General features: G+C 35.0%; 1 non-coding gene across 1 annotated transcript; it reads left to right on the forward strand.

Moving 5' to 3' along the window:
* Positions 1 to 15,627: 15,627 nt before the first annotated feature.
* Positions 15,628 to 15,731, forward strand: LOC128292559 (small nucleolar RNA R71). Its single transcript, XR_008282544.1, has one exon. It is a non-coding gene; the product is annotated as a small nucleolar RNA R71 (small nucleolar RNA).
* Positions 15,732 to 23,895: the final 8,164 nt, after the last annotated feature.

The raw sequence follows: 23,895 nt of genomic DNA on the forward strand, positions 1-23,895 counted from the left end.
ATGGATTCATGTATGAGAAATGTATGTTGTATGCTCTATTTGATCGGTAATACCTCGTAGCCCTATTCCAGCGACGGATACGGGTTAGGGGTGTTACATAAACAATTAAAGATCTAATTAATACTTTAAGTCAGTTATAGTACGAAAGTAAAATAAGAGATAATTTTAGGGTTTCATAAACTAAGAAAATAAAATAACATAAAAAGAGTAAAAGTTGCAAGAAATAGAGAGAAATAAAGTGAATCAAATTTGAAGATAAGTGATTAGCTTGCTTTAGCAATCTCAATCAACTGTCGTCTTAGGTTCTTCGTCAATCAACTAGTCACTACCCTAGCAAGATCTTCTGATCTTCTACTAACATAACGAGTCAACAAGAACTACTTATCTTCTGACCTCACGGTCCAAACTTATTTGGGGTCAAGGTGTTCACGGATGGGCAATACAAATTTTGGGTTAATTCCCACCTTGATGACTTCCTAGAATTGTGAGGCCCAGGGTTTGTTTCACATTCTTCTTTTCCCAAACAATTGATTCGTTGAATAACCCTACAAAACAATTAAAAGATGATGCTTCTACTCGCTAATCCCCCAAAAAAGGATTAGTTCCTCATGACTTTGATAAACAACATGGAATAAATGGAAGAATCAATCATAGGGAGGATTGGAATAGAGAGTTTAAGAAAAGACTGTGATATTACCAAGCATGAATCCATAGAAGTTGATCTCCTTTATAATCAGATCTCTTAATGAAAGCAAATAACTAAAACTAGGAAAATCTAAGAAGGAAAGAAAACAAGACTAAATTTAATAGAAGAAAACTAGGTTAAAACTCAGATGTCTTTTACATATGCTAAATGGACCTATTAATAACCTTCAAGTGGTTGTTGTCCTTAACCCTAGGTTAGTTGACGTTCCCGAGCTTAAAGTTTGATTGTACAGACCAAAATGCCCCTGCTTCTTGTTGTATTCCCATCACAGAGTCGATGTTGTGGCATACCAAGACTTGTGTCGCGATGTAGCAACCAACATGTTCCTCTGCAGCCATATTTATATGTCATGACACAAGCCAATGGTGTCACGACATTGAAGTCAGTTTCTAACTTTTTCTATTTTTGCGACATTGGATCCCCCATGTTGCGACATAGCGCCAAATATTAACCTGAAATACCCTCTAATGGTTTTCTGTACACTCACAAAGTACGTTCCTTAGGCCTCATTTAGCCCTTAAGGTTAATAAAAGACTCAATGTGCACATTTTATTAAATGTAAACAAAACTAAAGAAACTGAATTAAAAACATAACGAAAATGTTTGTATTCAAGCTCCTTGAATGTGAAAAGTAGTTTAATCTACTCACCAAATTATGACAGATCAAACTCATACCCTCCATACCGTTTTACTTGGCCATTATCTTATTCCAACTAAATTTGAAATTTGACATAGAACCTTCGTTAACTTAAACACATAATTGTATACACCCACTCTATATGCCAAAAGGTGTACTTAGGCAAATACTACTCTACCAATCATACTACTTTAGGACTATATGCCGAACCTTGTACCCACTAGAACCGGGGTGTTACAGTTATTATCTGGGAAGTCTTACTCTATGTCATCTTCCTCTCCTTCTTTATATTCGTCCTCATCGTCATTCTTTTCCTCTTCATTCTTATTCTCTTCAAGTTGTTTGTGAAACTACATTAGGCTATATTTATTTGGAGTCAAATTGGTACTCGCATACCATTCTGCCTTGCAAATTCTTGTCCGACTAGCCCCATCTCCTGCATCCACCTTATCACTCACTCTAAGTCTTAGATATCACTTACCTTGGACTCTGCCATCGATGTTGATTTTCTTTTTAATGATACCAATACATCCATTTTCTGTTTTCAACAATAGTTCCAATCTTTATTTGTTTTCTCTAGAGCTCGATGTATTGTGTATATATTGAGTCTCCAATCATACTTTTTGTCATCTTCATAAATTGTTTGTTTGCTACCATTGGAACTCCTGCCATTTTGCATAGCGCTATTACTAAGTGGGGGAAGAACAATTCAAAAAGTATTGAAATTAGAAACATTTAAAGCAGGTGTGATTTATGTACACAAAAATTGCTTCTAAATTTTTCCAATTGGAAAGATGATAGCTTGATTAAAGGAAGTCGGAACATCAAAGTTCAGTCGATGCTTCCATTCACCCTTACTGTAACACACCTTACCCATATTCGATGCCGGAACAAGGTACGAGGCATTACCAGACTTAAACTCAACAAACATTCAAAATAGAGACACGAATTTCCACTTGAATTTAAAAATTTTCATAAAAATTCATTTTGATCCTAAAACAAGCCTACGAGGCCTAAAATATACATTGAAAGTAGTTCGGGACTAAACTGAGAACTTTAGAAAATTTTACAATGCTAAGAAAAATTTTCACCAAAATAGGGGTCACACGCCTATGTGGCTTGGGACACACCCCTGTGGGCAGGCAGTGTGGTCACACACGCCCGTGTCCCTAACCTGTGTAACTCTTTGTTTATGACATCATTAAAAAATTGAAGCCATACAGCCAAGGCACACGCTCGTGTTCTTAGGCCGTGTGATCGAATAATTTTTCATAACTTTGGATAAAATAGGTGCAGACTTCACACGGCCAGGGTACACGCCCGTGTTCAATGTCGTGTGGTCCACACGGTTGAGATACATGCCCATGTCTCTGCCCGTGTGCTCGATGCTGAGCATTCTGTTTTACAACAATTAAGGTGCCGAGGACACACGGCTAGAAAACACGCCCAAAGGGCAAGCCGTGTGTCATACACGGCCTAGACACACGCCCCTGTGTCTACACGTGTGGACAAAAATAAGGCTATTTACCAAGCCTTTTTGCCACCCTTCCAAGCACAACCTACACAACAACATTTAATACCATTCCAAATATAGTCATACAACCAATTCAGCCACAACCAAGGGATCCACATATCATTTACATACTTATTAACTCAAACCATGCAATTTCCACATCCATGGAAGACATCATCATATGCATATAAACTTAAACTAATGTTAGCCAATTTCAATGGCCATTTAAAAAAAGTATCATCAACCATACTTGACACTTAAGAATTTGGACATACATTAACATCATACATGCACCACTTAAATATCCTTAGCCATTCCAATGGCTAAATCACAAAATATTACTTACAAGCCTTCATCTATACTGAGTAGTTTATACATGCCATTATACCAAAATGAATCATTTAGCTATACCAAAAGGAGACTTTTGGATAGTGTAATCTTGCTCCGACCGAATCCTACAATCTTCGTAAGCCTTTTAAGCACTATAAAACAACGAAAAGTAAAACGGGGTAAGCATTTTCATGCTTACTAAGTTCGCGTAATAGAAAGAAAACTTACCGGTCATAATTATTCAATAAGCATACATACGTATTCATTCCATCAATAATTTTGGCAAGTTACCTAAATACATTTTCTCATTAAACAAGTTAGTCATACACATCATAAAGTATCCAAACCAACATAGATGAGCTCATCATAATATAAACTTTCATATCATTTCACAATTTCCATTTTTTTCAAGATTTCCCTTCTTTGAACTATTGTAAATCTCGATGGAGACTCTGGTAGTATACTCGAGGTATACATGTCAATCGTCTATCAATTTACATTCAGAGTGCTCCTTGAGCACATATTCATAGAGCACACACTCAAGCCATATTTATAAAAAAGGATTACCAGTCCAGGCTAAATATCGTCTTTAGCATTCGCTCTTAAGAGCTTATTCAGGATTACCAGTCCAAATCAAATCCTTTCGATAACGTTAGCTCTAATGAGCCTACTATGGATTACCCATTCGGGCTAAATCCATTTCATGACATTTTCTCAAGAGAGTGTAGCTCAGGATTACCCGTCCGGGCTAAATCCTTTCTATATTATTTTTATTCAATTCAAGGAAATTATTATAACCCATCGAAATACAATGCTCAATCGGGACAATTACATTTTATTCAGGTTTTCCATCTTATGGTTATTTCATAGTGTATATCATTTTGTATATATTACAATCACACAATTAAATTAAAACATAATAACATACCAAATTAAATTACAAGAACCTACCTTGAGAATGGTTCGTATTCGAACTCAACTATTTGGAAACCATTCTTTTTCCTTGATCTAGTTTTGTAATTGGTTGTTCCGATTCTATATAAGCAAATTTGACTATCAATTCATTGTTTTACACATACGTTTACATTACTTTGCATCTAAAACAAAATTACCATTTTGTCTTTAACTTTTTGACATTTTACATTTTAGTCCCTAGGCTCGTAAAATGAAATGTGTTCAATTTCTTGGTAACCCAAGCCTAGCCGAACCATATACGTGCTCATATCAGCCCAAATTTTCCATTAAATTACATTTTTATTACCCATTTTACAACTTTTTACAAATAGGTCCTTTTATGTATTTCCATCAAAAATCACCTAGTAAAACTTGTTTATTATACATCAAACTTTCATTTTCTACCATAAAACATCAAAACACATGCATGTCATGCATGGGTAAAATTTTAAACATGAACCCTACTTCAAAATGGAAAGATCGGGTGAATACAACTTCAAAAATGTAAAGAGCATTAAAAATGGGTCTAGGATGTACTTACAATCAAGCTTGAAAGTTGAATAAACCCTAGCTATGGAAAGCTTAAAAATTTCGGCTATGGTGAAGAAGATGGACACCAATTTTGACTTGATTTTCCTTTTTATTCTTTTATTTACTAAATAACCAAAATGCCCTTGAAGCCTTTCTTTAAAACTTTTCCTAAACATGTCCATTTTTGTCCACTAACTTAACAAATGGTTTAATTATAATATAAGGACCTATAATTTAAAATCTCATAGCAATTGGACACCTTTAACATCCAGAATTCAAGTTTTGCACTTTTTATAATTTAGTCCTTAAAACTAAATTGAGTGCCCAAACGTCGAAATTTTCGAACAAGATTTTCACAGAATAGTTCCATAAAACTATAGACAATAAAAATATAATAAAAATAAATTTTACTACGTCAAATTTGCGGTCCCAAAACCACTGTTCTGACAAGACCTAAAATCAAGATGTTACATCTCTCACCCCTTAGGTATTTTCGTCCTCGAAAATCTTACTGGAAAAAAGGTTTGGGTAGTGTTTTATCATAGCCTCCTCAAGTTCCCATGTTGCTTCCTCGACTCCGTGTCTTTTCCACAAGACTTTCACTAGGGCTACACTTTTATTTCTCAACTGTTTCACTTCCTGAGATAAAATTTTGATCGATTCTTCACCATACGTCATATCCTGTCGAATCTAAACCTCTGTAAGAGAAATAACATGTGAAAAGTTAGATTGATACCGCTGCAACATAGACACATGAAACAAATCATGAATCTTTTCCAACTCTGTCAGTAAAGCCAACCGATATGCCACTAGCCTGATTCTTTTAATCACCTCATACGGCCCAATAAAGCGTGGACTCAACTTGCCTTTCCAGCCAAATCTGAGAACTTTCTTCCATAGAGATATTTTCAAGAACACTTTATCCCCAATTTGAAACTAAATTTCTTTCCTTTTCAAATCCGCGTATTACTTTTGTCTATCCGAAGCTGCCTTCAAACAATCACGAATTATTTTCACCTTTTCTTCAGTTTCTCTAACTAAGTCAACCCCGTGAATTCATTTCTCGCTGAGCTCTATCCAATACAAAGGAGTTCAGCATTTACGGCCATATTACACTTTATACGGTGCCATCTTTATGCTTGACTGAAAACTATTATTGTAGGTAAATTCAACCAATGGTAGATATTTCTCCCAACTACCTTGAAACTCTAGAACACAACATCAGAGCATGTCCTCAAGAATCTGAATTACCTTTCAGATTGACCGTCGGTTTGTGGATGGAAAGCGGTACTAAAATTTAATTTCATACTTAAGTCTTCTTGCAACTTCTTCCAAAACTACAAAGTGAATCTCAAATCTCTATCCAAAATAACCGATATAGGCACCCCGTGCAATCTCACAATCTCAGCAATGTACAATTCAGCTAACTTCTGAAGCGAGTAGTTAGTACGTACCGGTATAAAATGAGCCGACTTCGTCAATTTATCAACAACGACCCATATGGCATCTTTCTTTTTCGAGGACAAAGGCAAACTCGTTACAAAGTCCATTGTAGTTGTATCCTATTTCCACTCGGGAACCATCACTGGCTGAAGCCGATCTGAAGGTACTTGGTGTTCGGCTTTCACTTGTTGGCAAACAAACATTTTGAAACAAACTCGGAGATATCTCTTTTCATACTCGACCATCAATACATTTTCTTCAAGTCATTATACATTTTTGTAGTACCCGGATGAACGCATAAACAACCACTGTATACCTCTTGAAGAATTTTCTGAATCAGTTCGTCACCATTCGGTACACAAATCCTATCCCGAAACATCAAACAGCCATCAAAACTGATATGAAAACCTGAGTCATTGCTCGATTCACACAGAGCTATCTTAGCTTGAAATTTACTGTCACATTTTTGATCTTCGCAATTCTGTTGAAGAAACGTCGGTCTAGCTCTCAACTCAGCTAGAATTGAACCATCATTCGATAAGGTCATCCTCGTGTTCATGGCTCTCAAGGCAAACAAGGATTTCCTACTTAGGCCATCTGTGACTACATTCGCCTTACCCGGGTGATAATCAATCACCAACTCATAGTCCTTCAGTAACTCAAGCCATTTTCATTGCCGCAAATTTAAATCTTTCTGAGTCATCAAATATTTCAAACTCTTGTGATCAGTGAAAACATGGCATTTCTCACCATACAAATGATGTCTCCAAATTTTCAAGGCAAAAACTATGACGGCCAGTTCTAAATCATGTCTTGGGTAATTCTTCTCATATGGCTTCACCTGTCTCAAGGAATAAGCTATCACTTTGCCCTCTTGTATTAACACATATCCAAGACCAATCAATGATGCATCACTATAAATCACGAATTCCTTTCCCAGCTCGGGTTGCACTAAAATCGACGCTTCAGTCAATAAGGCTTTCAATTTCTCAAAACTTTGCTGACATTTTTCGGACCACTTAAACCTGACATCTTTTTGCAACAATCTCGTCATAGGAGTCGCAATCATCGAAAACCCTTTAACAAACTGGCGACTAAGCCCAAAAAGCTTCTAACCTCTGACACATTCTTCAGTGGTTTCCATTCAACTATTACTGAAATCTTATTGGGATCGACCCGAATACCATCGCCTGAAACAGTATGTCCCGAAAATCCAACTTCTCTGAGCCAAAACTCACTTTTATTGAACTTAGCATATAATTATTTTTCTCTCAAAATCTGTAGAACAGTTCTCAAATGCTCAGCATGCTCAGATTCATCTCGAGAATAAATTAGGATATCATTAATGAAGACGACCACAAAATTACCTAGGTATGGTCTGAAAATTTGGTTCATCAAGTCCATAAAGACTGCAGGAGCATTCGTCAGTCCGAAAGGCATAACAAGGAATTCATAATGCTCGTACCTTGTTCTGAAAGTGATATTTGGTACATTCGTCTCCTTAACTCTCAACTGATAATAGCTTGATCTCAAATCTATCTTTGAAAACAATGTTGCCCCTTTCAAATGATCAAACAAGTCATCAATTCTCGGTAACAGATACTTGTTCTTTATGGTCACTTTGTTGAGCTGTTGGTAATCGATGCACAGTCTCATAGAGTCGTCTTTCTTCTTTACAAATAATACCGATGCACCCTAGGGAGAATAACCTAGTCTAGCAAAATCTTTATCTGTCAATTCTTGCAACTGAACTTTCAATTCTTTCTATTCGATCGGGGCCATCCTATACGGAGCAATTGATATCAGCGAGGCACTAGGGACTAATTCAATACCAAACTCAATTTCTCTAATTGGAGGTAATCTTGGCAATTCCTCTAGAAATACATCTGAATATTCGCATACTACTAGCACTGATTCAATTTTTAATTCAGATTTCTTAGTGTTCAACACATAAGCAAGATAAGCTTTACACCCTTTTCTCATGCATTTCTGAGCCGACATAGAAGAAATCACAACAGGTAGTGTATCTAACTCATCTGATTCAACCCGAAGAATTTCACCATTTTTGCATTTCAATTCAATAATTGTCTGTCTACAATTTACTATAGCATCATGTAGTGTCAACCAATCCATACCCAATATAACATCAAACTCATCAAATGGAACAAACATTAAGTTAGCCGGAAAACAGTGACCTCGAATTATCAAAGGATAATTCTTGCAAACTTTATCAACCAGAACATATTTGCCTAAAGGGTATGACACTTTAATCACATATTTAGTAGACTAAACAGGTAAATCCTTACTAGATACTAACTTCATGCAAATATAAGAATGGGTTTATCTAGGATCAATCAATGCAACTACATTAGTATCATAGAGAGAAAAAGTACAGGTGATAACATCAAGTGCAGAAGCCTCTTCCCTTGCACATATGGCATATGTCCTTCTTGGAGCTCGTGCCTTAGGTTTGGCTGCTGAATCCTTTGCAATACCACGACTACCACTGACATTCCTAGGGTGTCGTGGAGGTCTACCCCTCAAGGTAAGGTTACTTGATATAGGAGTCTATTTAGTATCCTTCTCAGTTCTTTCTGGGCATTCTTTAAGAAAGTGATCAAGTGAACCATACCTAAAGCATGCCCCACTTTTTATCCAACATTCACCATAATGTAATTTATTACAAACATTACACCGTGGCTTTGGGTTTCCAAAACTCCCTACACTAGCTGCCGAGGGAGATGAAGCCCTCAATTTAGAGTGTTTGGAACTTGTTTCCTTTCCTTTATGTCCCATTGATGAGGTAAAATGCTCATGATAACTTCTTGATTTCTTTGAAGAAGAAGGTTGCGACTTACTCATGAATCTTTTACTCGAAACTTGGGTTTCCCTTTTGACCTGCTTCTTTTCTATACTTAAACCCTCAGCGTTCTTGGCCTGATCGACTAGCACAGAAAACTCTCTTATTTGAAGAATCCCAATCAGTAGTTTAATGCCTTCGTTTACTCCTTCTTCAAAGCGTTTGCACATCTCAACTTAGGTTTAAACCCATTCCCTGGCATACTAGCTCAAACGAACAAACTCTCATTCATATTCTGACACGATCCTTTCTCCCTGTTTAAGCTTTAAAAATTCTTTTCTTTTGTGATCTAAGAACCTTTAGCTGATATACTTCTTTCGAAACTCCTCTTGAAAGAATTCCCACATGACATTTTCCCTTGGTACAACTGAAGATATAGTTTTCCACCAATAGTATGTTGTGTCTTTCAGTGAAGATATCGCACATTTCAAACATTCTACGAGAGTACATGATAGTTCCTCGAAAACCAAAATGGTATTCTCTAAAAAAAACTTAGCTTTTTCTGAATCATCATCGGTAGTAGCTCTGAACTCTTCTAATCCATATTTTCTTATTTTATCAACCGAAGCCTTTCTAATCCTTTTGGGCTCAACACCCTATGGCATCTCATAATCAGGCTGCAGGACAGGTGGGGGAGGTCGTGGAATAGTGGGGTTTGTTCTCATGTATTCACTAAACTATTCATCCTTTATTTCGAAGAAGGCTACTTCCACCTCTTCGAGACCCTCTAACACGGGTCTCCTCCTACTACTACTAGTTGCGGCTCATTGTACAGAAGCTTGAGCAGTGCCCTTAGCTTCTTCAGACTCATCTCGAGCTTGGTTGGAAGACATTTACTATATGAAAATACATTTAAAAGTGGTTAGAAGTTATCGTACTATCATAGTTTATATAATGGCATGTATAGCTAAACTCATACTGGCTACGTTAGTCCGAGAATCAACTAAACCGTAGCTCTGATACCACTAAATGAAACACCCTTTACCCATATTTGATGCTGGAATAGGGTACGAGGTATTACCGAGACACGAATTTCCACTCAAATTTAAAACTTTTCATAAACATTCATTTCGTCCCTAAAACAAGCCAATGAGGCCCAAAACATACACTGAAAGTAGTTCGAGACAAAACTAAAAACTTTAAAAAGTTTTACAACACTTAGAAAATTTTTCACCAAAATAGGGGTCATACACCCGTGTGGCTTGAGACACACCCATATGGGTAGGCAGTGTGGTCACACACACCCGTGTCCTTAACCCGTGTAATTCTCTATTTATGACGTCATCAACAAATTAAAGTCACACGGCCAAGGCACACGCCCGTGTGCTTAGGCCGTATGATCGAATAAATTTTCGTAAATTTTCATAAAATAGGTGTAGACTTCACACGACCAGGGCACACGGTCGTGTTCAAGGCCATGCGATCCACACAACTGAGACACACGCCCGTGTCTCTGACCGTATGCTTGATACTGAGCATTCTGTTTTGCAACAATTAAGGTGCAGGGGGCATACGGCCGGAACACACGCCCAAAGGGCAAGCTGTGTGTTACACACGGCCTAGACACACGCCCCTGTGTCTACCCGTGTGGACAAAAGTAAAGCTATTTACCAAGCCCTTTTTGCCACCCTTCCAAGCACAACCTGTACAACAACATGTAATACCATTCAAAGTATAAACATACAACCAATTCAGCCACAACCAAGGGATCCACGTATCATTTACATACTTATTAACTCAAACCATGGATATAAACTTAAACCGATGTTAGCCAATTTCAATGGCCATTTACAAAATGTATCATCAATCATACTTGACACTTAATAATTTGGACATACATTAACATCATACATGCACCACTTAAATATTCTTAGCCATTCCAATGGCTAAGTCACAAAATATTACTTACAAGACTTCATCTATATCGAGTAGCTTATACATGCCATTATACCAAAATGAATCATTTCGCTATACCAAAAGGAGTTTTGTGGATAGTATGATCTTGCTCCGATCGAATCCTCCAACCTTCGCGAGCCTTACGAGTATTACAAAACAAGGAAAAGTAAAACGGGGTAAGCATTTTCATGCTTACTAAGTTCGCGTAATAGAAAGAAAACTTAACGGTCATAATTATTCAATAAGCATACATACGCATTCATTCCATCAATAGTTTTGGCAAGTTACCTAAATAAATTTGCTCAATAAACAAATTAGTCATACACATCATAAAGTATTCAAACCAACATAGATGAGCTCACCATAATATAAACTTTCATATCATTTCACAATTTCCATTTTTTTTTCAAGATTTCCCTTCGTTAAACTATTGTAAATGTAGTTAGAGACTTGGGTAGTATACTCGAGGTATACATGTCAATCGTCTGTCAATTTACATTCAGTGTGCTCCTTGAGTACATATTCATAGAGCACACACTCAAGCCACATTTATAAAATAGGATTATCGGTACAGGCTAAATCTCGTCTTTAGCATTCGCTCTTAAGAGCTTATTCAAGATTACCAGTCCAGGCTAAATTCCTTTAATAACATTAGCTCTAATGAGCCTACTATGGATTACCCGTCCGGGCTAAAACCTTTTCAATATTATTTTTATTCAATTCAAGGAAATTATTATAATCCATCGAAATACAATGCTTAACCAGGACACTGACATTTTATTCAGGTTTTCCATTTTATGATTATTTCATAGTGTATATCATTTTGTATATATTATCCCAATCACACAATTCAATTAAAACATAATAACATACCAAACTAAATTACACGAACTTACCTTGAGAATGGTTTGTATTCGAACTCAACTATTCCGAGACCTTTCGTTTTCCTCGATCTAGTTCCGTAATTGGTTGTTCCGGGTCTATATAAGCAAATTCGACTATCAATTCCTCATTTTACACATACATTTACATTAATTTGCATCCTAGACAAAATTACCATTTTGTCCCTAACTTTTTGACATTTTACATTTTAGTCCCTTAGCTCGTAAAATGAAGTGTGTTCAATTTCTTGGTAACCCAAGCCTAGCCGAACCATATACATGCTCATATCAGCCCACATTTTCGATTAAATAAGATTTTTACTACCTATTTTACAACTTTTTACAAATAAGTCCTTTTTATGTATTTCCATAAAAATCACCTAGTAAAACTTGTTTATTATACATCAAACTTTCATTTTCTACCATAAAACATCAAAAAACATGCATGTCATTCATGGGTAAAATTTTAAACATGAACCCTACTTCAAAATAGTGGTAGTAATGAAAAGATCGGGTGAATACGACTTCAAAAATGTAAAGAGCATTAAAAACGAGCTAGGATGTACTTACAATCAAGCTTTAAAGTTGAACAAACCCTAGCTATGGAGAGCTTGAAAATTTCGGCTATGGTGAAGAAGATGGACACCAATTTTGACTTGATTTTCCCTTTTATTCTTTTATGTACCAAATGACCAAAATGCCCTAGAAGCCTTTCTTTAAAAGTTTTCCTAAACATGTCCATTTTTGTCCACTAACTTAACAAATGGTCTAATTATCATATAAGGACCTCTAATTTAAGATCTCATAGCAATTGAACACCTTTAACATCTAGAATTCAAGTTTTGCACTTTTTATAATTTAGTCCTTAAAACTAAATTGAGTGCCCAAATATCAAAATTTTTGGACAAGATTTTCACAAAAATATAATAAAAATAAATTTTACTACGTCAGATTTGTGGTCCCTAAACCACTATTCTAACTAGACCTAAAATCGAGATGTTACACTTACCTTCGATTAAGTAATTACTATATTGTCTATATCTATGTTCTTAAAATATGTTAAATCAGTTTTTTTTGATAAAATCAGAAGCATAATATGGTGCATTATAGTATTCACAGATTGTTCCAGGGGTGACATGCTTTTCTATTCCTCGAGCTTCAACATGACTCCAAAAATCACTCAGTAAATGATGCATAAAATTCTTGAATAGTAGGGATTACGTCAGGTTCTTTTGGGGTTATGGAAAATTGTTCCCACATGTAGTTTTGAGCTAATGTCCATATCTCATTGCAGAGATGCATCAATAAATCAGATCCCCTATCTTGAATAAAGGTTTTTCCTTGCAATTCTAGGAAAAAAATTTTAATGTTTGGGTTGGGAAATTTAGAGGGATTTACATTCGCTCATGCCTTGTGTACATAAGTTCGTCTAGCTTTCCTAAGTGGCATGTTGCTATTGTTTTACTAGACTAACAACAATAAGCAAACAATGTATTTTGAACTAATCAATGTAATAGTAGTGAAGAAGGAACCCTTAAACTTGTTACAATGGTTGCTTCTTATTTCATTTAATTCTTGTTGCAATTGCTTCGTGGATGTATAGTTTATTACTTGCATAAAAGAACAAAAGAAAAAAATTGCAACAAGGGAAGAGAGAATAAATAAAACAAGGGTTTAAAAGTAAGATGGTTTAAAGAGGGTTTTAGTTTTTGAATTTAGAAGGCTTAGTACTGGTGTATAGATGTTTAGTAAGGTTATACAAGGGTGTTTTTCACGTTAAAATCGGTTAAAATAAGAGTTTAAATCGATGGGTTGTGTAATGGGTCAGGTCAAACCCTACAAATTTTCAAAGTAATGTCACGGCACCCTTGACAAGTTACCGTTGTCACGACATCGGGGTTTGATATCGTGACCCACTCTAAAAATTTAAGTTTTTGTAATACTACCTTCGGTGTTGTGACACAGAGATGGAATTCTTGATTTTTAGCTCATGTTGCTGATGTTGCTACACTAGCTCTGTTTCTGTCCTTGTTTCTTATTTTTCAAAATGTTTGATATTTTTAGGCCCCTTTTCCTAGATACATTAACACTAATAAAACAGAATAATTTTCATTTCAGCAATGTTTTCATGTATGGCTGTCGTATTCATCTACCAGCTCAGTTATGCGTTGTCTGAATGTCTATATTCATTTGTCCAAACTCTATCATGCCACTCTACAACTTTTCGTTTGTCCTGCTCCATTGGCTTACTTTATCTACCTTCACTGATAACAAAATATACCTTCCCTTGATCAAGTTTATTAAGGGTACTCATAGATATATCATAACAATTGCCCCTTAAAATTTCCTCACATCCCTCATTTTGTAAATTACCACATTTAAATATTTCAGTCTCACCATTTATTCTCATTATCAATTCATTATTTCTAAGCCAATGATGGACCTAGATGTGGCTAAGGAGGGTCTTCCTAGTAGAATAGGGATCTCACGGTCTTCTTCAAAATATAAGATTACAAAATCTAACCAATATGTCTTCAAGCACACCTTTTGGTTGTACCAAGGACCTATCAACTAACTGTAGTATGATATTAGTATTTTAAAGTTCCTCTAACCTGAGTTTCTTATATGTCAATAAAGGCATCAAGTTAATATTGGCTTCTAGGTCATATAGGGCCTTGCTAAAACGTATGTCCCCTATCTCTATAAGAATTGTGAAACTACCCGGATCTTTAAATTTTGGGGGTATCCTTCTAGTGATTATTGCATTACAGGATTACACTACAGGATAAGTCTATGTTAATTGGTTCTCCCCTTTTTAATTTTTCTACACCTAGCCATTATTTCTTTTAAGTATTTTGTTTATTTAAGAATATTCTCTATTGGCTCGATAAGGGGTAAATTAAAATTAAGAGATTTGAATAAGTTTAGGAAACTTACAAGTTCCACTTCATCTGTTTTCTATTTGTCCTCTAATTGTGTTGGGAATGGTACTATTATAAGGACAAGTTCTGTACCTTTCTTGATTTTTGGCTCAGCTATCGGTTCGGCTATCATATCAAGTTCTTCATTAGAGTCATCTTCACAAGGGGTATTTTCTAAAATATCTTTTGTATCTTCTCTTTCCTTCTCTTGAATGAGTTCATTCAATTTACTTAATACTTTATCTAAACAGAGCGTAGTTGATTTTACTTGCTCCTTCCTATCTCTTCGAGGGTTATTCTTAGTGTTTTTAGAATGTATATGCCAATTATCCTTTTTATATCTCTCATCATGCTCATCAATTGGCACATATGATCTTCTAACTTAGTCAACATAGTTCTTATTTGAGTGCACTCAAACTGAACTTGTCTCACTTCCATCTTTATTGACTGCATTTGCCCTTTGATGCGATCCAGCCTTTGACCACATACAATACGCGTTGGTCCTCTTTTGAGCTTTCTACAAATAACGAGGTTGGTAAGTAGGATTTTGCCTATTTTGATTAGCATTACCTCCTCCTTGGTTTTCACCCCATCTCAGATTTGGGTGATCCTTCCATTCGGGATTGTAAATGTTTGAATAAATGTTTCGAATCATATTCCCTATGTAGCTCACATCCTCGGGTTGGTTCTCAAAATACTGACCGATTGTTCTAGCTTGTCTAACATTTGCTGGTACTTGTGTTCCTCATGGACAACTTTGGCCGTGAGTGGTGTTGGACTGTAAGTAAATCTTTTGTTCGGCCACTAGCAAGAGTTCATGGGCATATTTTTAAAAAGTTTATAGGTGTCCTCAGATGTTCAGTTCATTAAGGCCCCTTCCATTGTTCTATCTAGTCTTGACTTCGAGTTTCCATCTAACCCGTTATAAAATATTTGCAACCTTAACCTTTCGGGTAAACCATGATGAGGGCATCACTATACGGCTAATTTGAAATATTCCCAAGCTTCGTAAAATTTTTCTCCTTCCATTTGTTTGAAGTTGGTAATGTCTCTTCGATTTGGACAGTTTTGCTGATGGGGAAGAATTTGTGCCAAAACTTCTCTACAAGCTTGTTCCATGTGGTAATTGATCCTTGTGCCTGTTGGAAACATTAAAATATATATACTTATTCAACACCATTTGAGCATTAATTCATGTAGTTTCTAAGTAAATTTCATCAAATTTTATACTTTTATTACATTAATTAAATTGAACTTAATTTATAAAACATTTTGAATTTTAGTTATTTTTATAATAAATATGCATGATTTGGCCAATTTTTATAATAAATATGCACAACGAAAGAAAAATCAGTGCGATAGTCACCTTGAGGAGATTGGATTGCTGAAGCATTCTTTAGAGCATCTGACACATGAGGATGGTTGATTATTTTACAACCATTGTAACACCTCTAATCCGTATCCGTTGTCGGATTAGGGTTACAGAGTATTACCAATTAAACAAAAATCATACAAAATCATAACATTTAAATACGCTAAACATATTAAAAACCATTCATTCATAATAATTTTGTCCTAAATCAAGCTTTTGAGGCCTTAAAAATAGTTTAGAAGCAATTCGGAACTAATTTGTCACATGCCCATGTGCCAACTGTGTAACACTCTGAGTTGCCCTACAAGCCCGTGTGCCAAGCCGTGTGTTAGGTCGTGTAACTCACTGACTTATACACTAAGAAACTCACAAATGACACATTTCCGTGTCGCTAGGCCGTGTGTCTCACACAACCGTGTGGCAGCCCTTGTCTTAGGCCGTGTGGACCCAAAATTTTACCTAAAATCAAGTCATTTCCTAACCAATTCATGCATAAACATTCAATCCATTTGTGCACACTTTCAAATGATTAAAGCATCATTCAAATACACATAATCATGCCAATTTAAACAACCTAATTCACCTAACAAATAAATCATTCAAAGGCACCTTAATTACATCCAAACAACACTTACCTAAACATATCAATATTGCCACATTTCATGCATAAAAACCTAATTCAAATAGGTACTAAAACATGTCACAATAGGCTATTTTGAAAACAACATCAACTTACCAAAAGAGCCTTATGAAAAAGCACATTTAAGTAACCAAAATTACATAACTTGGTAAGGCATCAAAGTATATCAAACCAACATAACTTTCAAAAGCTCATACATGCCAAAGCACCATTAACTCATTCATCAAAATACCATTAAAAATCACCCTATACATGCCATTATTAATCTTGGCCAAAATTACTCAAAAATTACTGAATTGACTATTGGATAGTGTGATAGGTCTCCACGAGCTTCCAACCAAATTGACCTTCCGATGATCTATAAAACAAAGAAAAGAAACTACATAAGCAACAAGGCTTAGTAAGCTTGTATAAACCTTAAACATAACTTACCATTTCTATAACACAATTCATAGAATAAGTATAAACCAAAACCAATGTCATAAGCTTAGTATGAGCCTATGCAACATCATCAAACTCACAAGTTAGTATACTTGTTCATGATATATATATGAAATCAACCATAAGATATGTGTTTACCATGTATAAACATAACATTTTACATCATCAATGTTACCATAATGTCATGATTCATTGCATTTGCATACTTACCATTTCCTTTTCCTTTTCTTACCCATTGAACAATCTAGAATTACATTGGATACTCGGTAACACTTACACGAAGTGTGCTTTTACATATAACCATAACCTTTCCTTTACATCAATGCTTACACAACATAAAAATCATTAAAAACAGAACAAAACTAATACCATGCATGAATAAAATCAAAACCAAAACTTCTCCCCCCTTTAATGGTGATTTCGGCCAAGCAAGAAGAAAATGACAAAAATGATAACTTTTTCTTAGTTTATTTTAGGTTTAATTTACTAATTTACCATTTTATCCTTTAAAAACTATCAAAATTTCAATAAAACCTAGTCTGTAATTATCCACTAACTCATGAAATGGTATATTTACCATTCAAGTCCATTTACATTCCTTTCCATATGTAACAGCCCAATTTCAGTGAAATCGGAACAGTGGTTTTGGGACCACAAATTTGAGCCAAAAATAAAATTTATTTTTAACTTTATTTTATTGTCTGTAATATGATAGAAATTTCATGTGAAAATTTTGGTAAGAAAATTTTATCGATTATGTGTTTAATTACGGGAAGGACCAAATCGCATTAAATGCAAAAGTTGAATTCTAGTATCTAGAAGGATTAAATAGCTATGGAATTCAAAAAATGTGGTCCTTATGTGGTAACTAGACCATTAATAAAAAGTTAGTTGATATTTTTGGATGATTCATCCATGGAAAATTAGAAAAAAGCTAAGGACTAAATTAGAAATCAAAATTATTAAAGATGATAAACTAATTAAATAGAAATAAAAATCATTTTTATCATCTTCTTCCCAAAAATATTCCATGGAAACCCTAGGAGAGAGAGAATAAAGTTTCTTGGCCAAATAGGGTAAGTTTTCTTGTCCTGTTTTTAGTAATTTTGATATTTTTGAAACCATGATAGCTTAATCTATCTATTTGGGGGATCAATTTGAAGAGTTATCAAAGTATGGAAATTAGCTCATGGATGAATATGCTGAAAATTTGAAATGTATGGTATAAAATGAAAGGTTGTTTATAGATAAAGAACTTTTACAAAATGATTTTTGATGAAAACATAATTTGGGGACTAAAATGTAAATTTTTGAAAATTAAAGAAAAATTATGAATTTTATAGAATATTTGCGTTGTCAATTTTTTGGTGAAAATTTGGTTAGGCTTGGAATAGGGAGTAAATTGCTCAAATTTTATTTTCCAAGCCTAGGGACGATATTGGAATTTATGGAAAAGTTAGGGGCAAAATGTAATTTTCCTAGGATGAAAATTCAGTCCCCTTGAATATGAAATATGATAAATTGATGTTAAATTTACTCGTATAGATCCGGATAGACCAAATTCAGAGCTAGAACGAGGAAAAGAGGAAGATGTCGGATTAGTAGATTTTATGTACATGAACATTTGTTAAGGTAAGTTCGTGTAACTAAATTTGTGCATGTTTATATGTTTGAATTAAATGTTGCATTGTGAATTGTATAAATATCATATATATATGTGACATTGAAATTGTATCTGACAAAGCCTGATCAACGATAATGTCCTAAAAATGATAAATGATAAAAATGTTACTTTTATCCTTGAAATGAATGTGAAATGTGTTTATTTGAATTATATGAATGTTATGGATGTATGAAATAATCACATGCCTGATAATGCTTGAAAAATGTTAAATTCCCAGTTGAATAAATGGAAAATCGATGGATATGTGATTTCCTGAAATGAATGAGGTCCTACATTTGTTGCTAACGAGATTTAGCTCATACGAGTAATCCTATTGACCTCATCTATGAAAAGATTTAGCTCAGACGGGTAATCCTGATATAAGTCCTCTCGAGCATATGTTATGGATTGGATTTAGCCTAGACAAGTAATCCAGAGCAAGCTCTTTAGAGCATATGTCATAAAAAGGATTTAGCCTGGACTGGTAATCCTGACTAAGCTCTATTGAGTATATATTGTAGACAGGATTTAGCCTAGACTGGTAATCCTGTTGTCTATATATATTTGGCTCGAGAGTGTACTCTCTGAAATAGTACCTTATGGGTACCATTGACTATGAATTGATGGATCCTGATTTGTACACCTCGAATGTACTACCTGTGTATCCATCGATATTTCAGATAAATTCAACGTGTAAAAATCTTGACATGAGAAGATATGAATAAAAAATGAGTTATTACACGTATCTGTCTAAAATACATGAAAATGGTGATACATGATAATAGATATATAGAAATAAGAGATGATGGTATTTGTACATGGAATTTATTTGATGAATATGTGTTCATCCTTGATTATAGGTTCATCCTTGATTATAGGCTTGTAAACCTTGATTGTACTACTACTCGTGTGACCTTGATATTTCGAATGATATGAGTAAAGTTCTGACATGAAATAATCTGAACTCGAGATAAACTATTATGAAATTATACTTCTAATATAAAGAGATGATTCATACATTTTAAATGAATACATGTTGTGGAATGCAAATGTGCATGGGCACTTGAATGCTGTTAAGCCCACATATTTTTTGATGTTATTATGGAATATATGACTAACAAGGGCAATGGGGATGTGTGTAGGACTTGAGGTCAAATTGATTGAATATGCCTTACATAGTTACCTCAAAATAGAATGAAATGTAAGTTAAGTACCATGTTATACGAACTGACTAAGCATTTTATGCTTACTTAGTTTTATTTCCCTGTTTTAGAGTAAATCGAAAGCTCGTTGGATTGGAAGCTTGGCGGTGATCACTCACACTATCCATTGGCCAGTGTTGGTACAATATGGTAAAGCAATTATGGTTACAATGGCATGTATAGGTTATATTGGTCATATTGGCATGTAAATGTAAATGATTATTGTAATCTAGGCATTGGCATGACTAGTGATGATTATGTTTTGGTACATGTATATATATGTATTTAAGTTTACTTTATGGAGATAACATAAGTGTTTCTTATAGATTGATTGAGAAAGGTAAGATTTAAGCATGGATACATGTAATAATATATCATGTTAGATGTTATAAATTGCCAGAATTCAATGCTTGGGCTAGTTGATATTTGGATGTAAGTTTGGTGTAGGAATTTGGTATGATTATAGGTGAGAAATAAAGCTAGTAATGGCTTTATTTTGTCTACACGGGCAGACACACGGGCATGTGTCTAGACCGTGTGTGACACATGGCCTGGTACATAGGTGTGTGGTTAGGCTGTGTGTCCCCTACACCTTAAATTTGAGAAAAAGAATGCTCAGAATTGAGCACGCGGACAAAGACACGGGCGTGTGGCATGACCGTGTGCACAAGTCAAAGAGTTACACGGGGTAAGACACGACCTGTAGCACGGGCATGTCCTAGGGTCACACGGGCATGTCCTTTGGACCACACGGGCATGTGTGCCCTATAACTTGGAAAATTTTTAAAATTTATCGAAAAATTCTTAGAGTTTCTGATTAAGTTCTGACTCGATTCTAATGATCGTTTTGGGCCTCTAGGGTCCATTTAAGGGACGTTATGAATAAATTTCAATGAATGAATAGTAAATGTTTGAATTATCTGAAAATATTTTGAAAGTTTCGGTAATGCTCCATAACCCTGTTCCGGCGACAGATACGGGTTTGGGGTGTTACACCATAGCCATTTAGCCTTTTAACTAATAGAACTCAACTTTTACACCTTTTACGATTTAGTCTTTTTCACTTAATTAACTATGTAAACTTCAAAATTTCATAACGAAATTTTAATACGACCTTAATAATATCCCATAGACACTGAATAAATAATAAAATAATAATTTACTCATCAGAATTGTGGTCTCAAAACCACTATTTCTGACAATACTAAAAACGGGTCGTTACAACTCTCCCCCTAAAAGAACTTTTGTCCCCAAAAATCTTACTAGAAAATAGGTTCGGGTATTGCAATTTCATAGCCTCTTTTGGTTCCCAGGTAGCTTCTTTAATTTCATGAAATTGCTAGAGAACTTTAACTAAAGATATTCTTTTATTTCTCTGCTCTTTAACTTCCCGAGCTAATATTCTGATTGGTTCTTCACTGTACAACATATCCGGCTGAATATCAACATCTACAAGTGAAATCACATGTGAAGGGTCTGATTGGTACCATAGTAACATTGGCACATGGAACATGTTATGAATTTTCTCTAACTCTGATGATAATTCCAATCAATAAGCCATTGGTCCAATCCTCTCGATGATCTCATACAATCCGATGAATCGCGAACTAAACTTCCCTTTTAAAAAAACGGAGAACTTTTCTCTAAAGTGATACTTTTAGAAATACTTTGTCACCAACTTGAAATTCTATATATTTTCTTTACAAATCTGCATAAGATTTTTGACAATTAGAAGCAGCTCTCAAACAGTCACGTATTACTTTGACCTTTTCTTCAGTTTTTTTAATCAAATCAACACCGAATAGCTTTTTCTCGCTCAACTCAGTCCAGTACAATGGAGTTTGACATTTCCAACCATACAAAGCTTCATATGATGCCATTTTAATACTTTTTTTAACTGTTATTATAGGCAAGTTCAAAAAATGAAAGATATTTCTCCCATTTACATTTAAACTCTAAAACTCAACATCGAAGCATACTTCGAGTATCTGGATCACTTACTTAGATTGACCATCAGTTTGTGGATGAAACATTATACTGAAATGCAGTCGAGTACCTAGAGCTTTATGTAATTTACTCACGAATCGAGAAGTAAACTGTGGATCTCTAGTAGAGATTATAGATATCAGCACACCGTGCAATCTAACAATCTCAGAAACATACAATTCTGCCAGCTTTTCAAGTGAATAATCCATATGTACTGGAATAAAATGCATGAATTTCATCAAATGATCTACAATAACCCATACAACATCTTTCTTTCACGGAGATAGTGGCAATGCTGATACAAAATTCGTCGTAACTTGTTCCCGTTTCCACTCTAGAATCATCACAGGCTATAATAAACTAGAAGGTACCTAATGCTTGGCTATAACTCACTCACAGATCAAACATTTTGATATGAACTCTGAAATCTTCCGTTTCATACCTAGCCACTAGTACATTTGTTTCAAATCACCGTACATTTTATTGCTACCAGGATGTATTGATAAGCTACTATGTGAGCTTTCTGTAACATCTTCTAGATGACATTAGAATTTCTCGGAACACAAATTCTGTTTCTAAAGTACAAACTACCGTCTAAACTAACATGAAAGTCTGAATTAGGTGTCGATACAAATTGGTCCCGTTTAGCAATTAACTCTGAGTCACTTTTTTGTTCTTCGTAAATCTATTGCAGGAATGTCGGTCTAGCTTTTAATTCAGCTAATATAGAACCATCTTCAATCAACGTTAATCGTGTGTTCAAAGCTCGCAAAACAAACAAAGATTTTTTACTTAGAGCATTAGCAACAACATTACCTTTTCTCGGGTGCTAGTCAATGATAAAATTATAATCTTTCAACAATTCAAGCCACCTAGGTTGTCTCAAGTTCAAATCTTTCTATGAAATCAAATATTTCAAGCTTTTGTGATCCGTGAAGATATGACATTTTTCTCCGTAAAAATAGTGTCGCCAAATCTTTAAAGCAAATACAATAGCTACAAGCTCTAAATCATAAGTCGGGTAATTCTTCTCGTGCGGTTTCAATTATCTTGAAGCAAAAGCTACCACTTTTCCTTTTTGCATTAAAACACAACCTAAACCATTCAATGAAGCATCTCTATAAATCAAAAATTCTTTGTCGGACTCTAGCTAAACTAAAACAAGGGCTTCGGTCAACAACACTTTCAACTGATTAAAGCTTTGTTGACAGTTTTCAGACCATTCGAATTTGACATATTTTTGAAGTAACTTCGTCAACGGTGTAGCAATCATCGAAAATCCTCTAACAAATCTCTGATAATATTTGGCTAAACCCAGAAAACTTCTGACTTCTAAAACATTTCTCAGAGGCTTCCAGGCCACTACAGCCGATATTTTACTCGAATCAACCCTAATACCATATGCCAATACAATGTGTCCCAGAAATCCAACTTCTTGAAGCCAGAACTCACATTTGCTAAACTTAGAAAACAACTGTTTCTCATGCAAAGTCTATAAAACTATTGATGGGCATGTTCTGTTTCATCTAGAGAATAAATCAGTATGTCATCAATGAACATGTAACATCCCTAACCCGTATCCATTGCCGAAATAAGGTTATAGAGCATTACTAAAGTTTTCAAATCAAACGGACTTAAATTTCAAAATTTTCAAATCATATCAATAAACATATTAAAACCAATTCAAAACACAGATATTGTCCCTTATACGAGCCCTCAAGGCTTTAAATATACGTTAGAAACAAGTCAGGACTAAATTAAAAACTTAGAGAATTTTTCAAGAAACAAGGGAAATTTTCAAAACTGTAAGGGTTACACGGCTGTGTAGGCATTCAAAGTAGGGACACATGGCCGTGTCCTAGCCCATGTCTGTGCTCATGTAACTCACTAACTTGGGTCACACGGCCAAGCCACATGCC

Source organism: Gossypium arboreum, chromosome 4 (assembly GCF_025698485.1).
Source record: "Gossypium arboreum isolate Shixiya-1 chromosome 4, ASM2569848v2, whole genome shotgun sequence".
In the NCBI taxonomy this organism is placed as follows: domain Eukaryota; kingdom Viridiplantae; phylum Streptophyta; class Magnoliopsida; order Malvales; family Malvaceae; genus Gossypium; species Gossypium arboreum.